The sequence below is a fragment of the Trichosurus vulpecula genome, chromosome 4 (genome assembly GCF_011100635.1).
Source record: "Trichosurus vulpecula isolate mTriVul1 chromosome 4, mTriVul1.pri, whole genome shotgun sequence".
In the NCBI taxonomy this organism is placed as follows: domain Eukaryota; kingdom Metazoa; phylum Chordata; class Mammalia; order Diprotodontia; family Phalangeridae; genus Trichosurus; species Trichosurus vulpecula.
Genome location: NC_050576.1, coordinates 32,680,770 through 32,705,979, shown reverse-complemented (window position 1 = coordinate 32,705,979; position 25,210 = coordinate 32,680,770). Strand labels below are relative to the sequence as shown.

Below are 25,210 nucleotides of genomic sequence, written 5' to 3'. Positions count from 1 at the left end.
TAAAGGATTCTACCAATGTCAGCTATGCTCAGATGATAGGGGATGACTGCCTCCCCTCCAAAATTCAATCCATCTGCCCACCTGCTGGGTGAAGAGGATACAAAACCATCTCGGCCCCAAAGGAACTCACCTTCTACTAAGGCAAGGCTCTGGAACTGTGGTATGTGACCTTGTTCAAAAATATTGCAATGATTGTATTTCAACACAATTTCACTATGATTCGTTTCCTTTGTAATCCTACATTATTTTATTAGGTGCATTTAAAAATGGGTCTGAGAAGGGGTCCTTGGGCTTCTCCAGACTGCCTGCCCAGGGCTCCAGGACACAAAACGACAGAAGCCCTGGTCTAAGGGATCTCCCAGACAAGTGAACACAAGGCAATAATAAGAGGAGGGAGACAGCACCAGCAGCAGAGGAATCAGAGCTGTGGCACTTGGGGAGAGCCTTCAAGGAAAACACGGGGCCTGAAAGGCAGAGCTACCAATCCCAACAGCTCACACAGTAAAAAGCAGCAGCACATTACAGGCATGAGGAACAGCCAAGGCAAAGGCCTGGAGCGGGGAGACAGTGAGTTCTGAGAATGGCTAATAGACCAGTCCTGCTGGAACAGAACAGGCACGACTAGGTGGGTGCAGCATGAAAGCAGGATGGAAAGGTGGGCTGGAGCCAGCCTGAGGTAGACTTCAAATGCCAGACTTAGAATCTCCATTTTATCTGGAAGGAAAGAGAGGGCCCCCAAAGAGGCTTTTTAATCAGGGCATATCATGATCAGATCCAGGCCAGCTGCATGGGGGATGGGCTGGTGACAGGAGAGCCCGGAAGCAGGGAGCCCAATTAGAAAGCCAGCACAATAGGGCAGAACAGAGGGGAAGTCTCCCATGGTAGCCCTGAGCCCCACCCTCTCAGCTTCGGCCTCCCCTCACACTTCACTGAAAATACAGAGGCCATTCTGAGAGCACGCTCCAACCCCCACCCACCCCTTCTCTCGCTGCCTCTTGGTCCCCCACACGGCCTGTGCCTGCTCCTCACCTCTCTATGCACCTTAGAGCCCAGCCTTCCTCAATAATCCAGAAGACTGGCCCCTCTATCTCACCTCTCCCTTACCTTTCATCTCTCCCAGTCTACTGGCTGTTTCCCTACTGCCTATAAACACTCCCATGTCTCCTCCATTCTCAAAAAGCCCTCACTTGACCCGTTCATCTCCTGCCCCTTTGACTAAACTCTTTCATAAAGCCATCAAGATCTTTTTTTTTTAAAAAACAATTTTATAATTAAGAAAAATTCCCAAGTATTTATTTTCTCTTCCTTTTACCTGTCCCCTCCACCTCTGCAAAAAAGAAAAACAAAACCTTCATGACAAACATTCAGTTGAACAAAACAAATTCCCACATCAGCCACATTGAAAGCTGTGTTTCATTTTGCACAGTTAGCCTATGACCTCTTTGGGAGGAGATGGGTAGCATTATTCATCCGTCATTAGTCCTCTGGAATAGCAGCATGGTGTTAATTAGGGCTCTTGAGTCTGAGTTTTCCTCGTTTTTGACAATGTTGTAGTGCAAACTGTACTCCTGGCTCTGCTCACCTCGCTCTGCATCAGCTCAGAGAAGTCTTCTCTGGTTTCTTTGAATCCATCCCTTTCATCATCCTCTCTTACAGCCCAACCAGAGTCCATGACATGTCTAGCCATAAATCCACCCCCCGACTGAGGGGAACCCCTTAGTTTCCAGTTCTTGGCCAGAACACCATCTACACGTGCTACCTCCATAGGCGCCTCTCACGGCCTTAGACACCCTCCAAAGATGGACTCCCCCATCTCCCTCCCCAAAGTTACTGGCCTAATCTTATGACACCAGACACTGTCCATCCCTCTCTTGCCCTACATGCTCCTTCTTCCCTGGACTTTCCTGACAAGCATCACCCCTGGCTCTTCTTCTTGGCCTCCGCTGTGTCACAGGGAAGGCTTCACAGCCTGGGCCTCACACAGAAAGTTTATGACTGATGGAAAAAGAAGGGAAGGTAATCTATCCCAGAAGAGGGGAGCAAAGGGCAGGATGAGGAGACAGGACACAACTGTTCTTGCTTTTTCTTTTTTCTAACCCCTGGGTCTCCCTGTCTTACTCAGGCCCAACCCCACTATTGACTGGCCCAGGGGGGTTGACCTGCTGCACTTCTGATCTGCGGTGGTTCATACCCTCCAGGCGCATCAGATAGGTACTGGAGTCAGTGTGAAGGGACCCAATCACCTCAGACCCTGAAGCTCAGCACTCCCAAGCTCCAGCCATCCACCAGCCTCAGTCCCTCCAACAGGAGGAATCATGGGCACTCCATTCATCTTCCAAAGGATGTAACTGTTCTCTAAGGCTGATCCAATAACGGCTAGAAGCCTGTTTACGAATGCAAACCTGGGCCTGTCTGGGGACACTTACCTTTACTGCATATTCTTTGCCATTCTGCAGACTCACAGCACCCTGAACTTTGGCGTAGGCACCTTCTCCAAGCAGCTCAGAGGTCAGTCTGTACAAATCTGGCAAGGATACCAAGCAAGGAAAAAGGCCATCAGTTGGTGGAATGTCCTTTTTGGACCAAGCTTCCCCCCATCAGGCAGCAGCAACATGAAGATGAGATCCTGCACTTGCGACTTACTCCTGGCAGGCCCTGGGCTCTCTCTGCCTGTTTCCTCATCTGTAAAATGAGAGGGCTGGTCTAGAGGACTGCTAAAATGAGGAGCTAATCAGGACAAACTTCTGGGCAGAACACACAGTAGGTCATCATCACATCCACAAAGTAGCTGAGATACCAGGAGGGCTGGTGGTTTGTCCAATACACAGCCTAGTGTGACAGAGAAATGGGATGAGATGGGCATCCGGTCGCTCTCAGTGGTTGCCACTCCAGCCACTGAGTCAGGCTGGGCCTCCTATGGAAGCCAGCCTGTGGCAAGGCACAAGCCATATTGGCCCCAGGAACCCCACAAGCAGGACGAGCAGCTTGGACTGCCTTCCAAAGGAAATGCAAACCATCCGCATGCCCAGCAGGCTCGATGATTTCCCCCCCACGCCCTGCCCCGCCCAGGCCACCCACATACTCTGTTCTCTAATTTGTCCCTCCTGAGGGATCCTGACATGCAAGCCTCAGTCTGAGCCAAATCTTTCTTACCAAGCAATTCAATTTTTATCATTCTGACTCGTGAAAAACCCAGTTGTGCTTGCACAAAAAGCCTCTGATCTTGTTCATTGAAGGAGCAAGGCCCGTGAGCTGGGAAACGCTTCTAGAAACCTTGGGGTGTTCATACCCAGCACCAACCTGAGCCCTTCAGGTTCCCATGGCCCCAATCCTGCGCAAATCCTAAACTGGGGGCTTGAGATGATGTCATATGTCTCCTAATGGACTTGGTGGTTTGGAATTAGCTGTCTACAACAGCCAATCAGAGTGAAGGGGACCAGAAGTTACCCTTGTCTGACTGATAGAAGGCTCAGCTAGGAAAAAATCATTCCCTACTCAGTCTACAAAGTGGAGAAGCAGAGTCAGAAGTGCTAAAGAATTACATTCATTATTGGAATGAAACAAAGGGGAGGCCTAACATGACTGTTTATGAAGGATCTCCAAACCTCAAGAGGCATTTAGTTCACACCAGGCTAGAACCAAAGTACACTACAAAACACCTCCAACAAGGGATGGGGACCTCACTACCTGCGCCTCCTGAGGTGGCCTCTTTGTGAGCACTCCAGCACTAGGTGATGGCTCTCATGTTCCCCCAACTTCTTGAGGAAGCACCCCCTCATTTCACATCCGAGCAGTGCACACAGCACTAGTGCCCTCAGCTTAGAATGTACGCTGAGGCAAAGAGGCAGTGGGCAGAGGTGAAGGAGACCACCTAGATCTCAGTGCCACTTCAGCCCCTTACTGGCTCTGCAAGTCTGGCTAGCCACTTTTCCTGTTGGAGCCTCATGATACTCCATCATCCCAGCCCTATCTTTCTCCCCAAGTCACTGTGAAGATCCTCTAATTGGAGGAGACAGACCCACTGGACCTGAGGTGGAAGGGACCTAGAGGTCATCTGATCCAAGCAATAACTGAACAAAAGTCTCCTCTGCCCCATCAGCCTCTGTTGGAGATCTCCAGAGACAGAGTTCAGCACTACCCTCCAGGACAGCTCTCACCATGGAGGAGGAGTCCAAATCTGCCTCTCTGGGACTTCCCTCCACTGCTCTGGTCCAATTCCTGGCACCAAGCAGAGCAAAGATTTCAAAATGAAAGGGACCTTAGAGGTCATCTAGCCTCATTTTCAAGATGAGGAAACTAAGGCCCCAAGAGGTTTACATGACTTGCCTGAGGTGGCCCAGGGAGCGAAGGGAAGAGTTGGGATATGAAGCCAGAACCACTGACCAAGGCCAGCTTGCCCGTAGGGGTCCCTCCACTCCAAGTCTCTCCCCTCTCCTGGGCACAGCATTCCAGGACAGTGACCCCATCCCACCTAAATCTTCCCTTCTCCAGATATTTCTTTCAGTAATCCTCACCCGACAACACCCAAGGTGCTCCCTACCTGTTCCCTACCCTGGCTGCCCTCATCTCCTTTGGACGCTCTCCAGAATGCCAATGTCCTTCTTGGTGCCACGGCCTGAATGGCTGCCCCGGCTGTGGTCCACTCAGGGCAGAGGAGCAGTCTTCTGCCTCATCCTGGACACTGGAGCTCTCTAGGACCCCAGTGTCTTTCATGGCCACCATCATAGCACACTAGTGACTGCGAAAGCCCCGAGATCTTTTTGCCCCCACATCAACGGCTGTCTTGCCATTTCTCCGGCATCTTATACTTAAGGAGTTGTTTCTTGAGCCCGTATAAAACATTACAACTACCTCTATTAAGGTTCTTCTTACTCAGTTAGGCCCCGTGTTCTTTTTCAAGTCCAACTTCGCCATCCAGTGTAAAGGGTCTCCTTCCCAGCTTTGGGCCATCCAAAATTGACATGCGTGACAACTACATCTGTATTACCCAGGCCAAGCCTGGTGCTAGAGGCACTCCCCTGGGCACCTTTCAAGACTCCAAGAACTTGAGAGGTGGAAGGGACCGGCAGGGTCATTGACCTAGTCTAGCCTAGACCTGGGAGGAAGCCAGCCTCTGCCAGAAGATTCTTGAGGAGGAAGAACTTACCCACCACCATGGAGGGAGGCAACAGGAAGCTCTGAATGGGGAGGACTCCTAGGGCCCAGCCATTCAGCCTATGATAAAGAAACCCACTTCCTCTCTTCCAAGGAGAGGAGCGAGAGACAAGCCTGTGCGGCTGAGGTGGTTACCGGTGGGTAGGTTCTGCGTAACTGTTTAGTTCTGTTGTGGTTCACAACAGCCTACATTTCTATGGTGTTTTAAGTTTATCAAAGCACTTCACACCTTATCTGGCTTGATCATCACCCAGGTAGGTAAATCTCCTTTTTAAAAAGGAGAAGACTGAGGCTCAGAGTCTATAACTGACTGGCCCAGGGGTATAAAAGTTAGTAACTGAGGCAGGATTCAAACTCAGGTCTTCCTAACTCCAAGGTTACTGCACTGTCCTCATGGCCATGCAGGGGAGGAGGGAAAGGCTATGGGGCAGAATGAAGAGCATTTATCAGTGCCTGCCTACTATGTGCCAAACACTCCGATAAGGACTAGGCCTATGACCACAAGGAGGGTGGCAGCCCCTGCCAGAAATGGGGAGACAGACGCTATGGGAATGGTGGCCAGGGAGTGGAGCCCCAGGCAAGGACTTGCCACGCCCTCCCCAGCAGCACCGGAAGCAGGCCAAATCATCTGCTGTTTGGGTCACTGGGGCCAGAGCAGGAAGCAGTGCTGGGGGCATGTGCATTATGTGCACGGGGTCAGGGAGACGACATGGCCTGGGAGCATCGCCCAGAAGCTTGACCACAAGTGTGATGTGGAAAGCCTGCTAGCCTCAGAGTCAGGGCTGGCTTGGGTTCAAGTCTGGGCTCTGACAGGAGCTGTGGCCATGGGCAAATCCTGCTGCCAGCTGAAGTGCCCGGCATCAGCCTGTTTCGTGTCCTCCCTGTAACCCCTCTTCCTCCTGTCAGCCCAGACATCTAAAAACTGACCCACTGCAGGGACAACAAAGACAGGCTCTGGGAAGCCTGAAGTCAGAACCAGGATGACGACACAGAAGGGCTGTACAAGTGTCGATATCCCCAGATGGGGAAACTGAGGCAGAGTGACCAGGCCCTAGTCATACTGTCAGAGCTGAGACTTGAACCCAGGTCTGACCTTTCACTGACTGCTAGTTACCATGGTAACCTCTCTTCCCTCCTTTTAATCCTACCCTAACATCCTGTCTCTAAGTACTGAAAGATGGATCAGGCTGGTTCTGTTGGGTCCCAGGGGGCAGAAACAGAACACTGAGGGGAACTTGGAGAGATTCTCCCTGGGAAGGGGATGACCCCTTGTCAGACCTGCCATGGGGGGAGGGAGAAGGGGAAGGGGCTTGGACCAGATGCTCCTGAGGTTCTGGGATTGGTGGCAGCTGAGCCAGCCTGTCTTACAGCATCATAGTGACTAGTGTGCCACTGGGGTGCAGCATGCCGGGGTGCAGTGGTATGAGTCAACATGTCCAGGCTTGGAGAGAAAAGCATCCAACTGACCTTCAAACCTTTCTGGCAAGGAATCAGTCGCTCGGGCCTTCCGTTTCTTCTTCTTCCTGGTGCCACTTTCGGAGATAGGAAGGGGCTCGCTGCTGCCCATCTCTAGGAAGGAGAGGAAAGTGAATGGGAGCCACATAGAGAGCCACATCGCTGCCCCTCCCGCCCTCCTAGCCCTAGGGAAAAGCCAGGGAGGGCACAGGGAAGCTGCCTGTTAAATCTCCACAAGAAGGACTATTAATTTGCTTTGACCCAGAGGCAAAATGAAAAGCAAAGCCATAAGAGAAGATCGTTAACTATGAAAAGAAACTCAGACAGGCAAGCAGGATTAAAAAAAAGCTTGTGAGTCCACAGATAGAGCTCCACCCTGGGCTCTTCCCAGGCCTCCCAGACCAGTCTCTGAAACACCAGACAGGGAGGCTGCTCCATGTGAGATCTGGAAAGAGAAGGCTGGAAGGCGCCTGAGACAAAGAGATAGCAGAAGGTGCAGGTCAAAGAGCCCAGGGTCCCAATCCTGCCTCTCTCAATCTCGCCCTGGTTGCTCTGGGGAAGTGTTTACCTCAGTTTCCTTTCCCTCCTTCCCTACCCCTCTCTCTCCCTCCCTCACTCTTCAAGGCTGTGAAGACACTCAGAGTTTGGCAAATCTTCAACAGACTAACATGAGGCATCAGGGCAGGCTGGATTCCTTAGGCTTCTTTCTGCCCTAAATCCTATGATCTTGTAAGAGAAAAAAGCAGAAGTAATCAGGCTCCAGGATAGATGGGCATGAAGGAATAAGTGAATTATTCAGGAGTAAATCTTTCCTGTCAAGAAAAGTAGAGGGGAAACATGACACCCCCCTTTCTAATGGCTGCAGTATGAAGCAAGATCAGCTGGCAGTTCAAGCCCCCTTCACTAGAGGGGATGCAGCCCCTCCTGGCAGACACACCCAGAGACAAAGGACCAGCTCAGGCCTCTGGGTGCCCTAGATCACTGCTCTTTGTACTTTTTCAGAAAGGCACCTGACTGCAATCCTTTGGAGAGATGGAGACAGAGACAGAGAGACAGACAGACAGAAAGAGAGAGAGACAGAGACAGAAACAGAGACAGAGACAGAAAGAAAGAGAGACAGAGAGAGAGAGACAGACAGAGAGACAGACAGAAAGAGAGACAGAGAGACAGAAAGAGAGAGACAGAGACAGAAAGAGAGAGACAGAGACAGAGAGATCAGGACAAAGTGACTGAGACAGATGGACATGAGCATCAAAGTGGGAGCGATCAAGAAAGCAGGTATGAGACCAAGGGGTAGAAAGAGGGAAATAAATAAAATCCTGTGCCAGTAACCAATCACGGGGCTGCTTTGAAGACTCAACAGCGAGGGCCTTGCCTGGTTAAAGATAAATTACTCGTAGAACACACCACACGCTGATCCAGAATGGAGGCTTAACACTCTTTGCTGGCAGTTGGAAATAATAAGATTTCTCGAAGTCTCTGTGCCTAAATCCCCACCTGGGCAATTAAACCTTTCCATCCTTCTGAAATAATGGCCCTAGCGCACTGACGGGGCGGAGAGAGAGGAGGAGAGTCTTCCGGACCGACCTTCAATAAACACAGGCTTCGTTTTTTTCTCTGGGACTTTAAAATGGAAGCTGGCGAGCTGCTTGCCTGCCTGTGCCTCAACCAGAGGCAAGGTCTATGCACTTCTCTAAGGGCCCCAGCTGAAAACTATCAAAGAAATGGCAAGCCTGCCTGGGAAGATTGATGCCCACTGGTGCAGTTCTGCGGACTGTTCCCATACACGAGCACAGAACAGCTATTCGGAGAAAACACACGGAATGTGGCACTTGGTAAATCCCACAATGTTCAAGCATGGACGGTGGAGCAGTCAAGTGTCTGACAGCTCAATCTGGGGGAGGGTCCAAAGGGCAAAGTCAAACCTAAGTACAGCTCAGTCTCCAATATCCACAGTCACAGACCAAACCCATAGCCTCAGCAATCAGCTTCATGGAGCAGCCATGGGATCGTCTCACACCTGGGAGGGCTCTGAGAGGTGCCACCTTCTTCCCCCACCCTTCTTTCATTCACTCATACATTTAGTAAATGCTGATTATATACAAAGTTTAGATGACAAACAGTCCCCTGCCCCTTGGAGCTCACCAATCCCTGCCCTTTCCCACAGACATGGCATATCCCCAAAATGGGCTGACTTGGAAGTGCGGCTGGAGGGAAGGAGGAAAGAGAGTCCCTCAGGGGACTTTAGCAGGACATGGTCCCTCCCTAAGGTGAGATGATTAAACTAAGGGGGCAGGGATGAGAAAAGCCCGGTGCCCCCCTCAGTCTTGCTCTTGGGACAGCTGCAGCTTCCCCTTGCTCTTGGCAGCCAGCAAAAGAAAGAGGCTTTGCCCTCCACCTGCATCTGGCTCAGCTCTTCAAGAGGCTGAGGACCAGCCAAGGAGCCAGGGGATTTGGAGCTAAGTCTCATCCTCCTCTTCCCTTCCCTTGACCACCACAATCTGACTGAGGTGGTGAAGGCCAGCCTAACTCCAGCGGGAACTGCAGGGGAGGAGCAGGTGGCTTCCACCCCACCAGAGAGGCTAAGATATTCCTAGAACCTGGGCAAGAAAGGTGAACCAGCTGCTGCTTCTCTGTGGTTTGGATCATGGAAATGCTGAGACAGCCCCTTGTGGGAGCAGCATGCCTGTACACAGCCAAGCTGGAGCTATACACACAGCACCCCACACAGCATACACACACACCCACACACTCCCCACACAGCATGCACACACACCCACAAGCTCCCCACACAGCATGCACATACACAAGCCCACACACTCCCCACAGCATACACACACACACACACACACACACAGAGAGCATACACATATACCTACTTCCCACCCATACACTTCCCACACAGAATACACACACACCCCTCCACACACTCCCTGCCCATGTGCACATGTGCGCGTGCGCGCGCACACACGATACCCCTCCACACACACACAGGCATCCCTCCACACATACACATACACACTCCCCATCCACATACATAGCATGCAGACCCCCCCACACACATACCCCCTTAGCATGCATACACACACACACATAGGTATCCCTCCACACACAGACACCCCTCCACACACTCCCTGCCCACGTGTACATGTGCACACACATACACACACGCATGTGCACACACACACACACACACACACACACACACACGCGCGCACACCGATGCCCCTCCACACACACACAGGAACCCCTCCACATATACACATACACATACACACACACACTCCCCATCCACATACATAGCATGCAGACCCCCCCACACACATACCCCCTTAGCATGCATACACACACACACACAGGTATCCCTCCACACACAGACACCCCTCCACACAGTCCCTGCCCACGTGCACATGTGCGCACACATACACACACATACAATACCCCTCCACACAAACAGGCACCCCTCCACACACACACACACACACACACACACACACAGGTACCCCTCCACACACTCCCTGCCCACATGTACACATGGGCACATGCATACGCACACACACCTCCACACACTCCCCGCCCACATGCACATGTGTGCACACATACACACACACATGCACACACCCCTCCACACACTCCCCATCCACACTCACACGAACACACACATCCCTCCACACACTCCCCATCCACACACACACACACACACACACACACACCCCCTCCACCCCACAGCCTCAGGCCTACAAAGCCCAGTGAGTACCTGCTCTACACTGCATGGTCTCAGCAGAGGAAGGAGCACCAGGAAGAAGACATGGTTAACTTTCCTTGGAAGCAGAGCTTGTGGAAGGAGAGATGTTTGGTAACTAGGAAGGAAGAATGTGGAACAACAAGGTGTGAAGGAAAGAAAGCCAAGCCTTCCTCTGCCTTCAGGGGTCACCAGCCCAAAGCACTGGGGCTCTTTTCCCTCCTCACTCTATACAAACCAGCTCTTTTTTCCCCCAGGAAATTCTGACTCTGGATTTTAGAGCTTTCTAGAATCCTCCCCTGTCAGACCTGGAGGGGACCCTCTGAGACCAACAGGTCCAAACCCCGCCACCCCACCCCACCCCACCCCCGCCATTGATCAATACATTGACCAAGTCTGAAAATCTCCCCTGCGATGGACACTACTTGGGGAGCTCCCCCTCAGCAAAGGGGTGGGATGGGAGCATCTTCTCATAGCTCTTCAATAAACATTAATTAAGCAACTACCATGTGCCAAGCACTGGGCGAAGCCCTGGGGATACAAAGAAAGGTAAAAGCATTTCCTGCCCTCAAGGGGGTCACAGTCTAATAAGAGAGACAACATGCAAACCACTCTGTACAAACAAGCTATGGTCAGGACACATTGGGGATGATCGACAGAGGGAATGCCCTGATATTAAGGGGGAATCAGGAAAGGTTTCCTGTAGAAGGAGGGACTTTAGCTGAGACCTGAAGGAAGCCAGGGGAAGTCAGGAGGCTGAGATGAGCAGAGAGAGCATTCCAGGCAGGGAGCACAGCCAGAGAAAATGCCCAGAGTCTGGAGCCGCTAGAGTTTACTGAATGGGTGGGTGGGGGGGGTGACATGGTCAGAGCTGCTCTTAAGATGACTTGGGCATGTCAGTGGAGGGCAGACTGGAGTGGGGAGAGACTTGCATCAGAGAGATCAACCCCCCCCCCCACCCCAGCTCGTATTGCAACGGGCCAGGGCTGAGGTGACACGGGCCTGCATCAAGGTGGTGATGGTGTCAGGAGACAAGGACAAGTATCTGACTGAATACAGGGAGTGAGAGACAAGAGACAGGTTTAGAGCCTGAGTGATGGGCAGGATGGGAATGTCCTCCACAGAAATAGGACTTTAGGGGAAAAGAAACATGTCTACAAGACACGTCTGGTTGGGGATGTCTAACAGGTGGCTGGAAATGGAAGCCTGGAGGTCAGGAGAGAGGTTGGGTCTGGAGAAGCAGATCTGAGAATCATCAGCACAGAGGTGATCAAAGAATCCACAGGAGCTGATGAGATCATCAAGTGAGGCAGTACAGAGGGGGAAGAGAAGAGGGTCCATGACAGAGCTGTGGATGACCCCCATTATTATCAGGCAGGACTCGGATCAGGATCCAGCAAAGGGGATGAAGGGCCTCAGAGTGGTGGGAGAAGCAAGAGAAAAGTGTCTTGGGAGTGTAGAGGGAGAGGTCAATCAGGATGAGGACTGAGAAAAAGCCACTAGATGTGACAACGACGAGATCCCTGGAACCTTGGAAAGCACATTCCAGCTGAATGAGTTAAGCATGAGTCCAGCCATGGCTGGAGATGAGGGAGGAAAGACAGGAATGGGAGCTCATAGGAAGATCAGACACAGGTCTCCCGAGAGATGGGGAGTTGTGCTCATGTCTGTAGGCAGCAGGGAAGCAGAAGCGGGGCAGGGCAAGACTGAAGAGGATGGGGATGGGGATGCCAGAGGAGACAGTCTGCCAGGGTGGATTGGATGGGATGCGCAAGCAGGGGCAGCCTTAGGAAGGAGGAGATCGTGGCAGAAGGCATATGGGGGACATGCCATGAGGAGGAGGGAGAAGAGGGAGCTCACAGCCATTGGCCTCCGTTTTTTCAGTACATCACACAAGGCCTGAGAGGATGAAGGGAAGGGGATTCACTGGAAGGCCACACAGGGGGAGATGTAAAAGGACTGCCTCACAGCAGTGAGGGCCCAGCTGAGGCCATGAAACATACACTGCAGAAGAGACTTCCTCCAGCTTCATTTGGCTGCAAAGGTACCGAGGCAAGGGCAGCAGACAGGAGCAACATGAGGAACCGTCACTCCTTCTGGGGCTGTGGCAGGCATTCCGTACACATTACTTCTCTATGTACTTTCATTCCAGCCAGCTGTTCCCCAAACGTTAACACGCCAGTGCTCATGGCCAGTCCAGCTGCATGGGGGTGGGGCAATGCCCTCCTCCTCGTTCCTGTGTCTCAGAACCTTCTCTTTCCCTTTGGAAAATAACCTGACTGCCCATCATCCTCTAAGCCTCAGTCCCATTCTGACCCAAGAGGCAGCAATGGGCACCAGGGCCAAAAGCTCTCCTGAGGCAGAGGAATTGTGGCCATGAGCCTTGGGCCCTTTGCGACTGAGCCACAGAACTCTGTTGTGGGCGCACTTTCGCCCTCCAGGTCCCCCGTGGAAGTGAGGGGGAGTGGCACCCCCAGAGCTTCCTAACAGTAAGATTCGCACACATAGGATGGATCTGGGGCCAGGGAGGCTGATTGGGAGACTGATCGAACTGCCTAGGCCCGAGCGGCAGAGACAGGGCTATAAGAACATTCACTCCAACTTCATATCAGCTTTAAGGTTGACAAAGCACAGAAAACCTTACGCAGAGGAACAAATACAGGTGGACAGGCCCAGAGCTTTTATGGAAGACCTGAGCACACCTGGCAATGGAGGAATGTCAGCTCACACTCACAAAGGCCTGTCTTCCCAAGATCCCAGGGAGGCAGGGAGCACAAGCATGGTCACTCCCATCTGACAGAAGAGAGAGCTGAGGCTCAGAAGAAAGGAGGGACTGAATCAGGAGCTGGGAGTCGGTGCCAGGTCAGTCCTGACCCCAAGTCTCTCTCTCAAGCAATTTCCCTGGGCCAATGATGGGGACAGGGCTTCAGGAGTACCAGAGGACTCAGAGGTTTCTGGTCCCAGGATGATGCCAATAAGCAGAATGGGGAAGTCAAGGGACTGGGCTGCCAAGTCACCAACAGCATCATCAGAGAGAGAGAGCTCAACAGCAACAATTAACACACCAAAGAGTCTTTGCGACAAGGAAGCTCTGGACTCAACCAGGCCTGTAGGAAGCCTGCATGGGAAATCTACATTGTGACTAGATGGGAGATGAGTAGGGGAAGCACTTCCTGATGAAATACCGTGGGGCATCTCTGGAAGCCTCCTCCACAGTGGCACCATGAGGAAGAATTCAGAGAACAAACCACTGTGGGAAACCCAGTGAGAGCCTCTGCTAAACCTCAGGTAAGCCAAGCCTCACAACCCAAATCAGCATCAGACTGGGCGCTTCTTCCAGCCCCTTGCCCCTCAGAGAAAGAGCAGCCCCCGGACTCACAGAATAGTCCTGGCCCGGGCAAAGCCAAGTCCAGCTTTCTTTAAACAATGACCTGGAGCACTTCAAATACCAAGTCATTCTTACCTAGACTTTCTCTCAACTAGGTGAAGATGGAGCCCAAGCAAATTTGTTTCTCAGCTGAACTTGAGATTGGCCGGCCTGTCCTTTCCTTCTGCAGCTTTGCGGCCTTGTAATTCACCTGAAAAGGGCAGTGAGCATTCAGTTCCCCAGTCTGCTGGTACCTCACCACATGTGGCATCTAAAAGAGACCAAGAGAAAGCATGTGCTAGAAGCCTTGCACCCCCAGCAGGAAGGTCCACGCTCCCCTTCTGCAGAAGGGTGAACCCGACTGACCCCCTCCCTATCCCACACTCACGTGTAGACCTTCTACCTGGAGACTTTTTCATCATCAGACATGTGAGCATGATAAAAGGCCCAACCCACCAACTAGAGCACAGGACACATGAAGCTCTAAGGCACCAAGGAGAGCCAAGGAGCAAGGAAGGAAGATCCATGGAGAAAGAGCTCTGGGAGCCACTCTAGAGAAGCCACAAGACACTTCCCAGGAAGGCCCAGCCTAGAATAGCCAGTGGCAGGAGTGCTGCTGAATCACAGGCCTGGGGACATCCTGGCTCCCCCCTCCACCACAGTTTCCATCTCAAGGCTCCAGCCCCAGTTACAGGCTCCATTGTGGCTCTGGCCACTTCCTGACCCTCAAGCTTGAAGCTCCTTCCTCTACCCAAAAGGAAAAGTGCTGACTTGACACCCCAAGCATAATTTCTGGGCTCCTGTTCAAAAAATGTCCAAACCACCAGATGGACAATTTTACTTGGGCACCAGGCCCCTCCAGACTTTCCTCTGTCAATGGCGACTCTTCACACCATCAAAAACCCAGTCATGTCTCACTCCCCTTCTCATTCAAACAGAAAGACATTTTTAGCATTTATAGGGGGCAGACAAAGAGACTAAGTAATAGTTCATATTGGTGTACATTATGTATCAGCATTTCGATCAATGCAGATCTACATCTGCCCTATAACTCTGAGTCAGAGAGGTCTAGTGACCAGCCCTGGGCCACACAGCTTGTGAGTGTCTGGGGCCAGATTTGAACATGGGTGTTCCTGACTCCAAGCCCAGTGCTCTAACCACTACCAGTTACTACCAGCTGCCCAGATGTCTAGGCATCTTATATTTTTTGGTACTGCTCAAGATCCAAGAAGTGAAGCTGCTGACTGAAGCTCCAAGCAGAGTGCCAAGGGTTGCGTGTAGAGGGTGACACGTGACTTTCAAAGGGAAAAGGGGCAGAGAGGCCAAGATGAGGAGTCATAGCACCCTGACATGTGGACCTAATGTGTCAGGCCAGTGAACAAAGTCCAGACAGAGGGACCTGGCACAATGGTGACATTTCAAATATCAACTACCTACTGTGTACAAGGCTTTGTTTGTCTCCTCTCCTGGATCTCCTCTGCTCTGGGTCACCCCCTCTACCTGTAGGTATCCCCCAGGGTTCCAGCCTGAGCCCTCTTCTCTTCTCCCTCTGTACAACTTCACTTTGGGATCTCAGCAGCTCCCAAGGATTTAATTATCTCTCCATGCAGAATGCTGACAGAACCAGAAAGGTCCTTAGAGAACATCTAGTCTCACACTTTACAGATGGAGAAACTGAGGCTCGGAGATGGGGAATGGATGGCTAGTCTGAGGAAGAGCTGGGACAGTCCCATGTCTTCTGCCTCCATCCATCCCTAGGGTCCTTCCTAAGATGATGCCAGGAGTCTAGTGATAATACCAGTTACAAGATCATTTTGGGGTCTTGCTAAAAACATTCAGCAGGGTTCATTTTATCCAATTGAGCTCCATAGGAAAGACACGCAACTTTTTACAGAAAGTGAGGTAGACCTGTATTTACTTTGGAGTCTGGCCTAGCTTGCAGCTGGTGCCTCCCATGATGCCTTAGGACACGTCAATGACGAGACATGCACAAAGTTCACTGAACTGAGTAGAATTTAGACTTGATGGGGGGGGGGGGCGGGGGGAGCATAGGATATCCTAACAATTAGAGCTGTGACAGAGGGGAATGAGCTGTCTCTGGAGTAGAGGGTTGCCCTGACCCAGGGGCCATGCTGGGTGATAACTTAGTGGGGCGGGGGAGACAGACACCATAGATATGGGGATTCTTAGGTATTGGACCTGTGCCCACTGGAGTCTCTACCAGCTCTGACATTCTATGATTGGGCCCCAAGCCAAAGAGAAGGGGTAATTTAAAAAAAAAAAAAAAAAGGAGGCATTTTCCTCACCCGAGACTCTTGCCTCCTGAATCCAGGTCCCTGAACTCATGCAGTCCCCAGGAAGCATTAACAAGTGATGCCAAGAAGAAGGCAGGCAGAGAGGTCCTCAGAGCAATCACAGGGCTAGCAAAGAGGAAGCCCTCCTGACACTGTGATGGTCATAATTAACGCCGTCCCTCCATTAGTCACATCCTCACAGCAGCCAGACCAGAAGCCAAGAGAGAAGCCAGAGGCCGATGAGGCTGGCTTGACTTACTAATAAAAGATGGCCAGTAGCTGGACATCAAAGAGTCCTGTTTGGGGACTCAACCAGACTCACATTTCCAGAGGACCTTAAGGGTTACCTGAGGGCTTAGTGCATGTCTGGCACACAGTAGGCACTTAATAAATGCTTCTTGGCTGACCTTTCAACAGCCTAGTGAGAAGCTGCTGCAAGTACTATTATCACTCATTTCACAGAGGACAAGCCGAGTCTCAGAGAGGTGAAGTGATTTTGTCAGGGAACAAGCACTCTGACCTAGCTCCTTCTGGATCCATCTATGTCCAGAGCTCTTCCTACCAGACCACAGGGACTGGCAGCTGAGGGGCCCAGGTAGCTCGATCAAAGACAAGGGCCTGCAGTAAGGGGCCCACAAACCCTTTTCCAAACCAAGCAAGGGGACTGCCCACAGCACTTTTTCTTCCGATCAGTTCAATGAGCTTTTATTAGCTGCCTGGATTCCATGAAACGGAAGGAGATCCATCCATCTACTGACCTACCCTGGTGTTGAAATCTGCCTTCCCTCTAAAGCCTGCAACCTACCTGCCGGAGGCAGGGACCTCGGCTAAAGGGAAGAGTCAGAAAGAGGCAGCCTGCCAGGTCACAGGGGTTGTGGGCTCCATTCTCCCTCAGCCCACACTGCGCAAGCACCCTCTCCTGATCCCTCAGCCCAAGGATCAGACCCAAGGATTGGAGATCCCTGTCAGCTCCAATGAGTTCAACCCCTGATTCTACAGAGAGAACACTGAGGCCTAGTCAGGGGCAGAGCCAATTAGTGACAAGTCTAGGACAAGAATCCAGGGCCCCTACACTGTATCTAACACCCTGAGCCTCTGCAGACATCCTCTGTCCTTCCCCCTATCGTCTATACCCCAACGAACCCCAAAACAAGATCCAGACCCTCTGCTTGGAATATTCTCTTTGTTTAGCAAATCCCTCCCTGGCCTCTGAAGTCCAAGCCAAATGTCACCTCTTCCAGGAAGCCTGCCCAGATCCCTCCACTTGGGAACAAATATATCCTCCTTGGGCAAAACAAAGCCCCTCTCTGATGAACACATCCTGGGATGCTAGTTATTTCTGTGTGGGGTCTTTTGTGAGGGCAGTGTCAGCTATATATCTTCCCCAGGCCCATACGATGCTCTTCCCTCAGGAGGTACTTTAAAAACATCTGCAGAGCTGAATGCTTATGCTAGAGCTAAACAAACAGGAAAGATTTGAGGGAGGAGAAACCAATCCCAGGTGACCCTCAAAATTTATATCCCAAATCACCCACAAAATTCAAGAGAAAGGATCTGAGAGTGCCAAAATCTGATGAAGTGCCAGACACTTTGGGTACAGTACCCCAGATAAAGCTGGCCCTGCTCGCAAGGAGCTGCCGTTCTCCTGGAGGAAGCAGCAGGCACACAGCCAACTTACACAAAAAAATCTTTAAAAGTAATTTCAACACAATTGGGGAGGGGGAGGTGGGTTTAGGAAAGGTCCCAGAGAGCAGTGGCACTTCAGCTGAGCTGTCAGGAGAGGCAGGTGGGAGGAGAGCAGACATTCTGGGAGTGGGAGAGAGCCAGGGTAAAGGCCTGAGGCCGGGAGAAGCCGGGCCACAAATGAGCAGGACTAGAGAGTGCACAGAAGGGAGTCAGACATGTACATTAATGACAGGTTGTGGAGAGCTTGGAGGACCAAGAGTGGCTTTAATGGGGCCATTCCAAAGAGGGGAGGGTTTGGGGGAAGGCTCATGAGAGTGGTCAGAGGTGTCTATGAGGCATCCGATTCAAAAGTCTAATAAGCAGTTACAGATGTGGAACTTCAGCTCAGGAGAAAGATGAGTCAATCAGTCCACAAGCACTTATTAAGCACTTGCTGTGTGCCAGGCCCTGTGCTGAGCAAAGCCATGGGCCCTGCCCACAAGGAGCTCATGTCCGATGGGGGAGACAACATGCAAACTGCTGTGTACATAAAGACACAGAGAGAGATACAGACAGATAGACAGGTAATTTCAGAGGGAAGAGAGCAGAGGGAGGGGGGAGAAAAGTCTAGGAAAAGGCTCCCGCAGAAGGTGGAATTTGAGCCAATTCTGGAAGGCAGGCAGGGACAAAGTGGATGAGAGATTGAAGGCCCAGACACAGGCCCAGTGGGTCACAGAACACACAAAGGGCAGTGAGGTGTAAAGGAGATAATTAAACCTCTGGGAGCTGATGAAGTGATTAAGAGAGAGTGAAGAGAGAAAAGCGAGAAGGACTCAGGACAGACAGGGCCTTTCCAGAAAATCTGTCCTTAGAGGCAAGCTGTCAATGAAGCTCCAGGTCTAAGGAGCCAGAGAAGGATGGGCCAGACAGGGAGCAGAGTCACTGAACCTTGGAGGAGATAGACGGTCAATGGTGCCAGTGTAGGAGAGCCATCAAGAAGGATGAGGTATGAACGCAGAGGCCTCTGGGTTTGGCCACTAAGAGATCGCCAGTAACTCTGGGTAGAGCTGTCTTAGTTAAGTCAGACGGGAGAGGGCTCAGGAGAGAGTGAGAGAAGGGGAGGCACCAAGCTTTTTCAAGGGGTTTTTCTGAGAAATGGAGGCAAGCCACAGGATGGGAGCTTAAGGGATGCTAGGGGGTAGTGAGGACTTTTTTTAAGGCTAGGTCAGAGGGAACTGAAGAGATAGGGAGAAACTAAAAATGAGAAAGGATGATATGAGATGCAAAGATGGGAGGGGAAGGGGTTGAGGGCACAGGTACAGTAGCCGGGGTTACCCTATGCAGAGAAGAGCTTCCTCTTTTTCAGAGACGGAAGTAAAAGAGGAAATAGTGGGGGGTGATGTCAGTGGGTTATCAAATGAAGGGCAGAAGATGAAGCTCTTGTTGAACGGTTTCAATTGTTTTGAAAATATGAAGTATGGAACACAGCTGACATGGTGGGAGGTCTAAGGAGGGATACACAGGCTTGGAATAACCATTGTGGACAGTAGGATAGATAATCAATTAGGGACAAATAAAAGGATTGCCTTGCTGCAGTGAGAGCCCAAGTGGGATGAGAAAGTGGACCCAGGCAGCACTAAGAATGCTTTCCTCCAGCAGAGTTCAACAGCACTTGAGGAGGATGCTGATGGTGGGGATGACCTGGGAGTGTGGCTTGGCAAGGCACCGGAGGACAGATGACAAGGACCCTCAAGCAGGGCGGAGTGTATCCTTGTTCACTAATGCTTCAAGACGATGAAGCGACAAGAACAGAAGCAGAACAGGGCTACTGGTTTGGCAAAGGGCTGAGGAGTGAAGGGATGAGGAGTCAGACGGAGGAAGAAGGGCACGGCATTGAGGGGAGGGAATGACTGGAGAGTCATTTCAGAGTTCATGCACAGGGAGATGGGACATGGGAGGTGATGGCAAAGTCAAGAGTGATCATCCCTGTGTGTGGCTGAGGTGAAGTGGAGGAACCAGAAGGAACATCAGCTGGACGCTGAAGTCCCCTAGGACAAGGGCAGGAGTTGGGGTGAAAAAGGAGACTGTGGAGCTGGCACCAAAGGCACAGAGAAAGGAGGAAGACTGTACTGGGCATCGGTCACTAGCAGTTACCAGGAGCTGGGCTGGCTGAGAACTATGGCTCCATGAAACCCCAAGGGAGGACAGGTTGCTGGCTGACAGCAGGGAGAGCCTGGTAGTGGTGATGGGGCACATTCCACCAGCTTGGGGGTTAGGAAAGGGTGGCAAGGAAGGCCAAGGAGGCAGAGGGTCATCTAGTGGCAAGCAGGACTCAGTGAGGGCCAGAAGGTGGACAGAACAGTAGAAAAGAAGTCTAAAATGAAGGGACTTCCTTTTTTTCTTTTAATGATAGAGTGGGAATGCCAGGGGGCACAGAGGAAGGCACGAGTGGCTACACCGTGGGTTACTGAGGAGAGCAGAGGTGAGGTGGATGGGTCACCATGATAGTGGAGAAAGAGAGGAGGTCCTAGTGTAGAACCATGGAAGGCATCCACAGTGGGTAGAACACAGGTTTCCCTCAAAGGAAATTAAGGAGTAGTCAGACATGGAGGGCAAGATAGAAGGGGATGGAAAAGTCAGGGAAACCCAGAAAAGAGAGAGAAGTAGGTAGGGAGAAGAAGGAAAAGGGAAAGAGAGGAGGAAAATGAAATAGAACAAAAGAGAGAAAGGGGAAGGAGGGATGAGACAGTGGGGGGGGGAGGGGAAGGGAGAAGGGAAACAGAAGTAGGAACATTCTATGATGTAAGTGTCAGGATCCCCATGCCAAAACAAGCCCTCTCTTTTTACTCCTAGGAGACACCCTGATTTCCAGAGCTAAGACCCAGCAGGGAAGCTACGCCTTGAGCTTGACATAACAACAATCTTTTTGCTCACCCTCTGGATGATCTCAGCTACAGCTAAATCCCAGAACTGTTTCACACCAACATTAGGTGGTCCTGAGCTTGGACAAGCACCTGCAGTGCTCGTGTTCCGGCCATGTCCTGCTGTGAATCAAACTGGTCTCATTACTGCTGTTACCCCTCACTGTCAGGGCTACAGCTCACTGCATAGCCACCCGTGTAAGTACTGAGATTTGCCCACACTAAAGCGGGTCTCCTACTAGAGGGGGGCCCCAGCACATGTGTCTAGTTTCCCTCCAATGGAATGAAGAAAGGTTTTTGCTTCTTACCACTTATCTTTTTGGTTTTATTTTATTTTTAAGTTAACTGTGGTTTTGATAACTCTAAAAAAAAAAACCAAAAAACCAGGGAGCTTACACAGGTTAACAGCAGCTACAAAACCTCTGTGACTCTTTGGTCATTTGTTCTCGGGGTTGACATACGGCGACTTATATATCAACGAGGTGTCGCAACAGAGCCTAGAAATGATCTCAGAAAATACTGGGTCTCCTTAGCAAACAGGGAAACGTGGCAACCAAGGGCAATACCAGTAGATGATAAACTAATTTGTAATACCTGGAAGACGGCAAAAAAAAAAAAAAATAAGGAGCAACATTGCCTCTTAATCTAGGGGAAAGTGATAGAGAGAATAATGATTTTGCCAAAAACATGTGATCTGGTAGCGCACAGCTCCTCAAAGTCTCCTTGGAAACAACAAAAGCATGTGCAGCCAGTGCATGAGTTAAAATCAAGAGAGATTCCTGGACAGGGAGACAACAGATCAAAGTCTGCCCGTCTTCTGAGAAGTCTTCCTGTCATACAAAACAGGGAGATGTTTGCTCCCCTTGTCTAGCTCACAATCCGAATAGAAGATATTGAAGCTTTCTAGAAACTCCAGACTGCAAATGGCACTAGCCTAAATGAAGGACATGATGACTTGATTCAAATATCTGAAGGACAGTGGAGAGCCTAGGATAGAGCAGTGATAGGGTTCCAGGCCTGGAAGTCAGGAAGATACAACTTCAAATCTGGCCTCAGACACTTAATAGCTGTGTGACCCTGGTCAAGTCACTTCACCCTGTTTGCCTCAGTTTCTTCATCTGTGGAATGGGCTGGAAAAGGAAATGGCAAACCACTTCAGTGTCTTTACCAAGAAAACCCCAAGTGGGGTCATGAAGAATTGGACATGACTGAAAAATGAGTGGACAACTACAAGGAGAGCCTTAGTTCATAATCAGCTGAAGGAACTGGAAGGTTCTTTGGCCTAGAGGAGAGGGGTGAGGATGAGGGATATGTCAGAAGTGACAGTCTGGATATTTTTGGGTGCCCATATTCACAACCCTGGCACTTCACTGGAGTTGCAAAAATGCCCTGGGGAAAGATGAGAGCTGTCTTCAAGGATCTGAAGGGCTACATGTCACAGAGCCCAATTAGACTTGTTTGGCATGGCCCAGGAGGGCAGAACAAGGAGGAACAGGAAGAAGCTGCAGGGATAAATTTAGGCTTGATATGAGGAAAAACTTCACATCTTCTAAGTAAGAGCTGGGATATTTTTAGATGGCTGTATCCACAAGCGTGGATCCATGGAGCTTACAAAGCCATGCCAAGCACAATGCTTATGCCCTCCTAATCCTCCCCCCACCACTGAGAGGAGCCTTTTTTCATCATCAGAAGAGAGAAGGCCCCAGAGCAAGCTAGTCAGAGTTCATTGAGGTTGCATCAAGATAACCTGCTGGGCCCAGGAGCAGCTGACAAACACCCAGATGACCACAGAATTTCCCACTATCCATCTGCTCAGCAGCTGGGCCCACTGGAAGATGTGGTCTGCCCTGGAGGGCAAGAGAAGTGTGCCTGGGAAACACCACCCCACCTTCTTGTCACCAAATTCCCTCAGCCACTGCAAAACACACCTGGGACCTATGTGTGATATGTAACTCCAGGCAAAGGTGGAAAAATAAACAAACCAGGGGCCCTGAAAGGGCCTTCAGTGGAAGCAAGCAGCTACAGGAAGAACCAAAAAGGAGTCAGAGGCTGGGGAAGGTGCTGACGGCCACAAATGGGAGAGACATCACCCCGAGGCTTCCCTCTGCTCTCCATCGAGGCCAGGGAGACTTCTACTAAGAAAAAAGTGTTCCTGGCCCCAGACTGGCCCAAGTACTCATTCAGAGATCATGCCGGCAAGCCACCCCACCAGCTGGAGCCAACACAGCTGACAGCCCAGGTGGGTTATCTCAGCCTGGAAGACAATGGATTCAGCAGCTTTATAAAGCCACCCGATGCCTCCTCTGGCAAAGACCCTCCCCATGCACACTCTCACTGAGGTCACAGAATTGGAAGGGGCCTCAGGCCACTGAGTCCCAACAGTCCGTGAACAAAAATTCCCCTCTGTCACATCCCCAACAAGGGGGTGTGGCGCCTATACCTGAAGACCTCCCAAAAGAAGGAGCCCACCACCACACTAGGCAGCCCCATTCCATCTCAGGACAGCCCTAATTGTTGGGAAGTTGTTCCTGACAGCAAGACTCTCCCAGTACTAATTTTGTCCTCTGGGGCCGCCCTGACAAATGGCGGGTTCCCTTCTTTGGGGGGTGGGGAGTGGTGTCTGCAAACAGAGGTTGGAGGAGCATTGTCTGGTGTGGCCTAGTGGGGACTCTTGTCTTGTTGGGGCTGGACCTGACAGCCACTGAGGTCCTGCCAATTATCAAATTCTTTGATTCTGTTAAAGCCAGTCTCTATTCCACACAGCAGCCTTTCAAATACTTAAAGACAACTACTATAGTCTTGCTCCTCCACTCACCATTGTCCTTCCTCCACAAAGTTTTTTCTTCTCCGGGTTAAAAAGCCCCCAATTCCTCCAGTGGATTCTCCTCTAGCAGGAACCCAAAGCCCTTCACTATCCTGATCGCCCTCCTCCAGCCCAATTTATTACGGCCTTCCTAAAACGTGGCATTCAGAACCCAAGACAGCACCAAGGCGATGGGGTCTGGCCCCTCCCTCCTCCTCACCTGCGGCTGCCGTATCACACCTGAATCAGAGACGGGCAACCCTGGAGGCCAACCCAGGGCCAAAATGGAACCTTTGGTCCCCCATATCTGACAGAAGGTCCGTCCCATTCTTGGACACCTCCAGCTGCTAGGAAGTGTTCCCTGACATCCAGCCCAAGTCGATCTCTTCGGAGCTTCCCCTCCGGGTTCCGTCCTCTGATCAATGCTCCCTCAATGCAGCAGTCCTTCCACTCCTTAAACACGGCTGGGATGCCCCCCTCCCCGAACCCCCTTTTCTCCAGCTCAGTGTCCCCCAGGGAGCTCCTTCCACCAACCTCTACGTGACACGGACCTCTGCCCATCCTGGCTGCCCAAAACTGGGCACAACACTCCCGAGGGAGTTTAAGGTGGGCAGAAAGCAGCGGGCTATCTCTACTCCTAGACTCTTTTAATGCAGCTCAAGATCCCACAAGCTTTGTCCAGGCTGCCGCCCACCGCTGACGCCCATTGAGCTGGTGGTCCACTAATACCCCCGGATCTTTTTCAGACCACCTACAGTCTGGCCACCAACACACCTCCCCTCTTGCAAGTACAACTCCCACCCCTGCTCCCTCCTCACAGACCCCCTTGGAAGGAGTGGGGGCTCCCCAGTCTCCCTCCTTCCACCCTGAGACCCCCCTTCTCAGACTCCCCTCCTCCTTAAATACCCTTCTCACCTCCGCCTTCCCCCTTGGTCTCCCGCTCTGTCCCGCGCCTAGGTCTTCTCCGACAGGTCACAGCTCAGCTGGGAACCCGGAAGCACAGGGCGGAGCGGGGGCGGGGACACGCCTGCGCCTTGGGCCCTTTTGTAGCCAGAGAGGGGATCCGGGCAGGTTCGAGCCTGCGTACTGCAGACCTCCAGTCACCTCCCCCACTCATCCCAGGAACCTCCTCTCTCCTACAATAAGCGGATCAGAGCTGAGGCGGGGCTACGCCTGCGCCCTGACCCCCTCCCGACCTCCACGAGCACCGCCCCCTCCGCCCCCTTCCCTCTTCCAGCATAGGGGCGCGACGAAGGAATGGGGCGGCTCAGATAGAGGACCGCATGCGCCCACGGGACCCGCGGGGCACGGAGGCGGAGGCAGTTTTGCGCAGGCGTTATAGGATCGGGGAAGGCATAGGAGTATTCCTGCAGTGGTGACCCTGTTACATCAGTCAATCGGTAAACATTTATTAAGCGCCTACTGTGTACCAGGCACTGTGCTAAGCGCTGGGAGAATTCCCATCTCCACAAACCTATGCCTAGGTGGAGTGAGTGACTGCCTGACTGGCGGGGATCCCAGAACCTTTGGGAATAATAATCACCTGCCAGCATTGATTAAACACCTATTGTATACAAAATAGTGCAAAAGGCAGTACCTGCCCTCAGGGTGCTTACCATCTAAAGCTAGGAGCGGACTTTCCCGCAGCTCGTTTAAGATCAGGAAAATTCCTCTACTGCTATTTAACCACCTTTGTGCTAAGTGCGGGAGAATAATTATCTCCATTTTACAGAGGAAACTGAGGCTCAGAGAGCCCAGCTGACTTAAAGGTATCACAGTGTCGGAGTGTCAGGGTTAGGATTCGAATGC

General features: G+C 51.6%; 1 long non-coding RNA gene across 2 annotated transcripts; it reads right to left on the bottom strand.

The window, feature by feature from the left end:
* Positions 1-2,432: 2,432 nt before the first annotated feature.
* LOC118849200 lies at positions 2,433-24,383 on the bottom strand. 2 transcript variants are annotated; one of them, XR_005010289.1, is made up of 5 exons: positions 24,317-24,383; positions 13,815-13,989; positions 10,367-10,469; positions 6,622-6,723; positions 2,433-2,524 (listed from the first exon to the last, which is right to left on the bottom strand). It is a non-coding gene; the product is annotated as an uncharacterized LOC118849200 (long non-coding RNA). The 2 variants fall into 2 exon arrangements; XR_005010288.1 differs by lacking the exon at positions 10,367-10,469.
* Between the last annotated feature and the right edge of the window lie 827 nt (positions 24,384-25,210).